General features: G+C 40.1%; 1 pseudogene; it reads left to right on the top strand.

The window, feature by feature from the left end:
- The first annotated feature begins 791 nt into the window (after positions 1-791).
- LOC150021213 (large ribosomal subunit protein eL31 pseudogene) lies at positions 792-1,224 on the top strand (annotated as a pseudogene).
- Positions 1,225-8,614: the final 7,390 nt, after the last annotated feature.

Genomic DNA, 8,614 nt, shown 5'->3' on the forward strand with positions numbered 1-8,614 from the left:
CCCTTTGGCATTCTCAATAAATTTAATAAATATTGTAACACTTTCACTAATGCAAATGGAATTGCTCAAAATATTGTTATAATATCAGTCCTAATCATTTTAAGGTAGAAAAACTTCTTCCACATGTCATCTGTTTAAATGAGCAAAAATCAGTTGCAAATCAAATATGTATGTACATTATTAACACTATTTGTATAAGCCTAATATTTATAAATATAAGCACAGGAAAAAAGCATTAAAGAAATATAATAAGAATGTTAACCCTGTTTATCTCTGGGTGGCAGGATTGGGTAACTTCAATTTTATTCTTTTTATTTGTTCCTAGGTTTGCATAACTTGTATCATCTTTGCAAGAAGAAAAATGATTTCATTACTGTTTTACTTAAAGGTATGTAGGGGTGGGAGCAAGTGATGTGTGTATATCATCCCTAAAGCACATTAATCAGGTGATCTTCCTGCATCACCAACTCTCGCTTGCATCATAGTTGCCCTTTAATGACTTACATGATGATAGTAGTTAGGATAGTTTAAGAAAGAGTGCAGTGTGGGTTGGAGAAAATTCCCAATTTTGCCTCCTTAGCAGCTATGTGACTTTGGAGCAATTTTTACACTTTTGATTCTCTGGTTCCTCATCTTCAAAATGAGACTAGATTGTTGTGAGCATAAAATGAAATTGTTGACACATAGTAAAGCGCCTGGAACAACATAAGTGCTCAATATATATTATGTCCTAATGTATTCACCCCGTTCCTAAATTAATTTGTGCTGGTTGCATAGATGCTCATTCTCCTCTGGGCAGTAACTTCACATGAGCCTGGCTTCAGTTCATTAAAAGTGTTGGAAGAGTTTTTTCAACTTGGCCCCAATGTAATGGCTCCTGCAAAGAAGGGTTTCGAGAAGAAGAAGGGCTGTTTTGCCATCAACGAGGTAGTGACCAGAGAGTATACCATCAACATCCACAAGCGAATCCACGGATTGTGTTTTAAGAAGAGTGCTCCTCAGGCACTCAAAGAGATCCAGAAATTTGCCATGAAGGAGATGGGAACTCCAGATGTGAGCATTGACACCAGGCTCAACAAAGCTGTCTGGGCCAAAAGAATAAGGAATGTCCTATACCGTATCCAGGTGCAGTTGTCCAGAAAACCCAATGAAGATGAAGATTCACCAAACAAGCTCTATATATTGGTCACCTATGTACCTGTTACCACTTTCAAAAATCTATAAACAGTTAATGTGGATGAGAACCAACTGCTGATTGTTGAATAAAGTTATAAAATGGGGAAAAAAGTGCTGGAAGAATAAAGAAGTGCACAGTCTCTCTTTTCCCATGTTCCCTAGTTAGGAGTGGAGAAAGGGAGAAAAAGGAAGACTTTCTGAGGATCAACTGGGTATTAGGCACTATCTTATATGCATTACTTTGCTTGAGAAAGGTTCCATATTTTCTCACACACTTTAATGTCTGTAAAGTCTCAAGTTTCTACCTTATTAATGCATTTGCCTCTTTTTTAAAATTATATTTCATTGATTATGCTATTACAGTTGTCCTGTTTTTCCCCATTTACCCCCCTCCACACAGCACCTCCCACTCCCTCAGAAAATCCTCCCATCATTGTTATATCCGTTGGTCATGCATGTAAGTCCTTTTGCTACTTCATTTCCTCTACTGTGCTTTACATCCCCATGGCTGTTCTGTGACTACCTTTTTGTACTTCTTAATCCCTCACTTCTTCACCCATTCCCCCACAGCCCCCTCCCATCTGGCAACTATCAAAATGCTCTGCATCCATGATTCTCTGTTCTTCCTATTTGCTTAGTTTGTTTTTTAGATTCAATTGTTGATAGATATGTATTTATTGTCATTTTATTGTTCATAGTTTTGATATTTTTCTTTTTCTTAAATAAGTGCCTTTAACATTTCATATAATAATGACTTGGTGATGATGAACTCCTTTCATTTTTTTCTTATCTGGGAAGCTCTTTATCTGCCCTTAGATTCTAAGTGGTATCTTTGCTGGGTAGAGCAATCTTGGCTGTAGGTTTCATGACTTTGAATATTTCTTGTCAATCCCTTCTAGCCTGCATAGTTTCTTTTGAGAAATCAGCTGACAGCTTTATGGGAACTCCCCTATAGGTAACCAACTTCTTTTCTCTAGCCACTTTTAAGATTCTTTACCTTTAACTTTTGGCATTTTAATTATGATATGTCTTGGAGTGGGCCTCTTTGCATCCATCTTGTTTGGGACTCTGTGCTTCCTAGACTTGTATGTCTATTTCCTTCACCAAATTAGGGAAATTCTCTTTCATTATGTTTTTAAGTAGATTTCCAGTTTCTTGCTCTTTCTCTTCTCTTTCTGGCATTGCTGTGATGTGAATGTTGGACCTTGTGAAGTTTTCCCAGAGGCTGCTTATATTAGCCTCATTTTTTTGGATTCTTTTCTCTTCTTGTTTTTCTCATTGGTTGTTTTTTGCATCCTTATGTTCCAAATCATTGATTTTATTCTCAGCTTCAACCACAATTTACAATTCCTGTAAATTGTTCTTTATTTCAATTAGTGTATCCTTCATTTCTGACTAGATCTTTTTTATGCTGCTGAGATCCTCACTAAGTTCCTTGAGCATCTTTACAACCACTGTTTTGAATTCTGCATCTGCTATATTGCTTATCTTCATTTCATTTGGCTCTTTTTCTGGAGTTTTGATTTGTTCATTCATTTGTGCTATGTTTTTTGGCAGCCTCCCCATGTTTGTGTCTATGTATTAGGTAGAACTGCTTTGACTCCATGCTTTGCCTAATGTAGTAGGTGTCCTATAGGGTCCAGTGGCACAGCTTCCCCTATCACCCAAGTTGGATACTCGAGGTGTACCTTTCATGTGGGCTGAGTACACCCTCCTCTTGTAGTTGAGTATTGATTGCTGTTGGCAGGTCAATGGGAGGGATTTACCCAGGCCAGTCAGCTGCAAGAACTGGCTGTGACCATTGACCACAACCCTCTGCCCTCCATGGAGGATCAGTTGTTCAGGGGAAGGGTGGTGGTACTCTTGTTACAGAGCAAAAGGGGGTTCTTTCACGTGGCATCTTGGTGTAAAACCAAAAAACTAATGTTAAGAAAAACGGGTCTTTATTTACAATGTTCCCACCTATGCAAGGCTGTGAGCATTCCTGCTCAGAGCCCTGTTCTCCCACAGGACCCAGCACTTCCCTTGCTCCCCGAAAGACTATAAGCCAAAAACATGCCCAGAAATTCCCCATCCCTTATCTGTCAACTCTCTCCTTCTGGACCTGGGGTATGATGTCATGAGCCTCCATATAACAGTACAGTAGTCCCTCTCTATATCACAGTTCACTTATTGTGGCCTCACTGTATCGCGGGATTTTTAAAAATATTATATTTAATTATTGCAATTTTTCGCTATATCATGGGATTTTGCGGTACTGTAGATGTATGTTGTTAAAGTTACATAGGTTTAAGAGTGTAGAATATGTTTAAGAACATAAGTAGTGTTTATAAAAGTGTGGAAAAGGTTAATAAGGGACTGGGAATGGTTTATAAGTGTGTGGGAAGGGTTTATAAAGCCTTAAAATATATATAAATACTAAAATAAGTGTAAGGTTCCTACTTCATGGATTTTCACCTATCGTGCGGGGGGTGGTCTAGAACGTAATACCCGTGATAAGTGAGGGAATACTGTACAGGAAAACATGTGTCATGTTGCACTGGATCACATACGGTTCTTTCTCTACCCTTTCAAAGCCACATGGATCTCCTCTTCTACCTCCTTGCAAACTGCATGGTTCTTTCTCTCTTTCTTCTCTGAAAATCGTGTGGTTCTCCCTACTCTACCTCCTTGTAAACTGCGTGGAGTTCTCTACCTACTCTCTGCAAATTGCATGGTTCTCCTCTCTCACTCTCTGCAATCCGCGTGGTTCTCCTCCCCAAAATGGCTGTCACTTTATTTTTAAATCCCTCACCACGGCCTGTGACACAGTGGGTGTGGTAACCAGTTCTGACCATTCACAGAACCTTGCGAAGACCCTAAATGCTCTTTCCTCACCATTACATGGTCAAAAAAACCCCATCTCCTTGATGCCTTGGAAGAACTAAAGCCATTTGCATAACTAAGACACTAGCTACTGGATATAGATATGCAAAGGCATCCTGAAAGCTGTCCCCTTCCCTCCAACCCCCAACCTGCAGGCTCTGGAGTTCCCCCACTCTGTAACACTCTGACATGGTCTGTATCTGCCCACTGTGTGCGCAGGCTTTGGGGTTTCCCAAGTGGTGCAGGGCAAGGTCAGCTCCCACCTGTGTTTTGCTGGGGCCACCCTGCCTGAGACATAAAGCAATCTGAGATCGCTGCTACTTGTGCTGGGCTTGGAGATTCCCAAACTAAACCAAACTGTGAATCTAGGTTGGCTGCTACTAGTTCCAGGCCTGGGACTCACTGAGGCCAGCTGTTGCTTGTTTGAGGGGATTTAGGAAGTTGTGAAGCCTGAGCTAAGACCAGTCATTCATATGGAAAAACAGCTTGGGTGGGCCTGTACTTTGGATGGGGTGGAGTCCTAGAGGATCTCCAGGGTGCAGCAAAAAGTGTTAGCCAGGTTGATGGAGTCTCAGATATGCTACCTGCCTGCCAGCTCTGTGTCTCTGTTTGGTGAGGGTTCAGAAAAGGGACAATGGTTTCTGCTCACCTTTGTGCCAGACACAGTTTCTCCCCATATGCCACTGGTGCCTTTTAAGCTCCTACCCTGGTGCTGGAGATCAGAGGGAGTGAGTCCGAGTAGGTGAGTCTGTGTGTGGGTTCTTTAAGAGGAACTGCTTTGGGCTCCAGCAGTTTCTTTCATCAATTCAATTCCTGCTTTTTTTTTTTGCAGCCAGAAATTGTGGTGACTTATCTTCCTGAGCTGGAACCCTGGGCTGGGGGCCCTGGTGTGGGGCTTGGACTCCTCTCTCCCAAGATATCCTCCCAAATTTTTATCCACCATTCATGGATGTGGGACTAGCTGGTTCCATGTCTGCCCCTCTTACTGGTCATGATGGATGTGGTTTCTTTAATTCTGTAGTTGTAGGCTTCCATTCAACTCAATTTCTGATGGTTCTGAATGATGGTTGTTCTATATTTTAGTTGTAATTTTGATGTGGTTGTGGGAGGAGATAAGCCGTGCCTGTCTGCACTGCCATCTTGACCTGAAGACCTGCATTTGCTTTTTGAGAACTATCTTACATTATGTCATTTTTCACCCTAAAACAGCTTCTTTCTGCCTGTTTTTATCTTCACTGGCTCCTGGTTGTGACATAAAACTTGAGTTTGTTATGTCATTACCACAGGTCATATTTTCAGAACTACTTCTCAAAGCATTTGGGACCCTAGAAATGTGAATTATATTTTTCTATCACTTTATCTACATATCAAAACATCTTCAATCTTTATTCCTTGCTTTAATTGGTTTGTAATTAGTCTCTCCCATAGATGTTAAGCATACCTTACTTAAATGAGCCTTATTCAAACTGGAAAAAATTAGAATGATAATAAAATGGAGATCTCTAATTACCAAGCCCCAGTTTTGAAAATTCGACTACATTTACCCTTCTAAAAAGAACTGAATCTCATTAAATTTATAATGCAGGACAACATTCCAGTACAAGAATGTTTCTGAGTCTATGACTTGTTCTCTTGATAACTTTGCCTCAGTTTTTCAGGCAGAGATAGTTAAGCAATTGCAGAGAGGCCTACAAGACTTGGGAGTGGAGATTCCCCTTCTAATGATCTATTGCACTTGGATTACATGTGGATTGCACAACAAAAGTTTCTATTTTCCCACTTTTTGTCTTTATCATGTGCTAATTAAGCCTCTTTTTTCCTCATTCCCTTAAAACTTCACCCTTTCTCATCTTATAAGCTTTATTTCCCAGACATGAAAACTCAAAGGAGGCAAATTATTCATTGTAACCCTCAAAACCCCAAATAAATATGATATAATAAACAGGACCCGCATCTTCTCTGCTGGAAGCTTTCCCGGCAATTTATCTACTACAGCTTGGGTTTTCTACAAACACATTTCCAAGGAAATGTCCCCAGATGGCATGTGATCTTTCCATTTTAGACAGGCTGCCTTGATCAGGTGTCACCCAACTGACCTGCTTTTCTCCACCTTTATTCTCAGCACAATGTTGTCTCAACAGACTATCCACTAAGTCCTGGTTTTTCTTCACTGAATTCTATTCTCAGCCCTATCCCTACACCATACCTGCCACATGCACTGTGCTAACATATCTTTTGTTATTCCCTCATGATTCTCACAGGGCCTCTGAATGACCTTGAAACTTTGGAATCATTTCCTCAGTATTCTTCTCTGACACTTTTGCTGTGTGGAACTTGGCTTCAGATTTGTCATCACCTCAACTACTTTCTAGTTGGCTGGGAAACAACCCTGTTGGCTCTACCCCATTCACCTTGCCAGCTACCTACCTATTCAGGCCATCTTTGTTCATATTTGTTTCACTATTTAAAGGGGTAAATCCAACCCATAGTAGTGGAGATGAATAACAGGGGAAGAAATCAATGAAGCTCCAGGGTGCTCTTAGATCATAGAGAGCAAAGAGCAAAGGGCTCCTCGATGCCACCCAGCCCAATTCTGCCATTTCACAGATGACAGACCTGGGAAACAGAGTCTAAAGTCACAGACCATTCAAATGAACCAGTACCAGAGCTGCCAGGAAGAGCATTTGCAAGTGGTTAAATCATTGATTTAGGAATTACATAGACCCGAATTCAAATCCCAAGCTGTGTGGCCTTGTACTATTAGTTTAAACCCTCTAATACATAATATCTTTACTATTAAAATAGAAATATTAACACCCACTTAACTGGATATATGGCCACTATTAATTATTAATTAGAATCAAACACTTTTGACCTATATATAGTCTAATGCTCTTTACAAGATTATTTGTTATTATGATTCTAGTGCCAATCCTCCAAGATTCCATTTTTAATCTTTACTAAATGGTGGTGTTTCTTTGAACAATTTAATTTATAAAACAGTGCTTCAGTTGATTAATCCATAATATAAAGCTAATAATAATGGTTATCATACAAATAGTTATGAGAATTAAATAGACAATCCTCATAAGTATAACATTTCATACAGTGTCTGGCATGTAGGTAACAACAAAACATTGAATAGTTTTACAGTCACAAATGCATGAATGATGAGGTTAATCTCCTGCCATGTACCCTCAGAAATAGACCCAGGGTTTTATCTTGGTTCTCTTTCACCCTCAGTGCCCATATTCATTCATTCAGTCTGCGCCTTAAACAACAGGTGGCATTAGGGCATGTGGAGATAGAAGAAAACATGTTTTCCACCAAAGCAACAACTATGAGCAAAAGAAAGAAAGAGTTAAGTACACGGTGAATCTCTTAAAGATTAATTAATTCTGTTTGGTTTCAAAGGCTTCAAATTGCCCCTTACCCCATAATCTCATGGCCCCCATCCATCATCATTTCTGCTGCAGAAATAAAATACTAAATTGAACAATACAATCCTTCCAATTTTATTGCTCCTCATCAAATTCAGAATAAAGTCCCAACTCCTTAGCATAACCTTCCAGCCCAGTCACTATTTCTTCCTGGTGGCCTTGCCAGCCTCACTTCCTCTACTCTGACAACTCCCTTCCTGGGTCATTTGCACTTTTCTGAATTATCTAACTAAACTTCAACCCTTTGCATGAGCTATTTCTTTGACCCAAACATTATAATTTGCCTGTAAGACTCAGTTCAGAGGTTGCCTATACAAAGCCTTCTGCAACACCTTTGCTTACCCCACCACTGCTGCCCTAGAGCAGAGTTCCTCCTTGGAGGTCCCATGGCAGCCAACATTTTCTTCAAGAACAGCTGGTAACATGTGGGATTCCATGTTTGTATTCTCTCCCTTTAGAATTCATATTCCCTGACCACAGAGATTGGGCCTGAACAGGGACCACTGTGTGTCATGCATAGTTGTAGGAACTGGGAATATAAAGAACAAAAGAGACAAAGTCCCTGATGTCTTGAAGCTTAAGATCCACTAGGGATAAGTCAGACGATTCACAAATTGATAAATGCATAAATAAATACTTTCAGATGGTGACAAGTGCTATAAAGATAATAAAATGAGTAGTAAGGGAGGGGAAGAGCAACATAAAAGTGGTCTAATCATGGCACTTAAGCAAAAAACTGATGAGCCAGCCAATCATGCTCAGGAATGTCAAGGGCAAGATTGTATCAAATTAAGGGAAGAGTAAGAGCTCATTAAGTATTGAAGGCAGGAAGGGATTGATTAGGATCTAGTTTAGGGATCGAAAGTGGACTCAAACTTTACCCATAGAGAAACCAGGATTATACTGACTTTTCAGTCCAGGAATATAAGACAGAGAAAAGCACCAAAAGTGCCAGGTGCATTTTAGACTTGGGACCTTTGGGGAGTAGGGATGGGAAGCGATCAGAGGCTAGGCTAAACTGTTGACCTTAGGGTCAAGCAGGTTTCTATGAACCAATATTTCTTAAAGAATGTTCCAGAAATGCTGTACTAGACTGTGGAGTCACCCTGAAGTCTCAATTTGGGAAACACTGC

Source organism: Furipterus horrens, unplaced genomic scaffold (genome assembly GCF_987537825.1).
Source record: "Furipterus horrens unplaced genomic scaffold, mFurHor1.1.pri manual_scaffold_1, whole genome shotgun sequence".
In the NCBI taxonomy this organism is placed as follows: Eukaryota; Metazoa; Chordata; class Mammalia; order Chiroptera; family Furipteridae; genus Furipterus; species Furipterus horrens.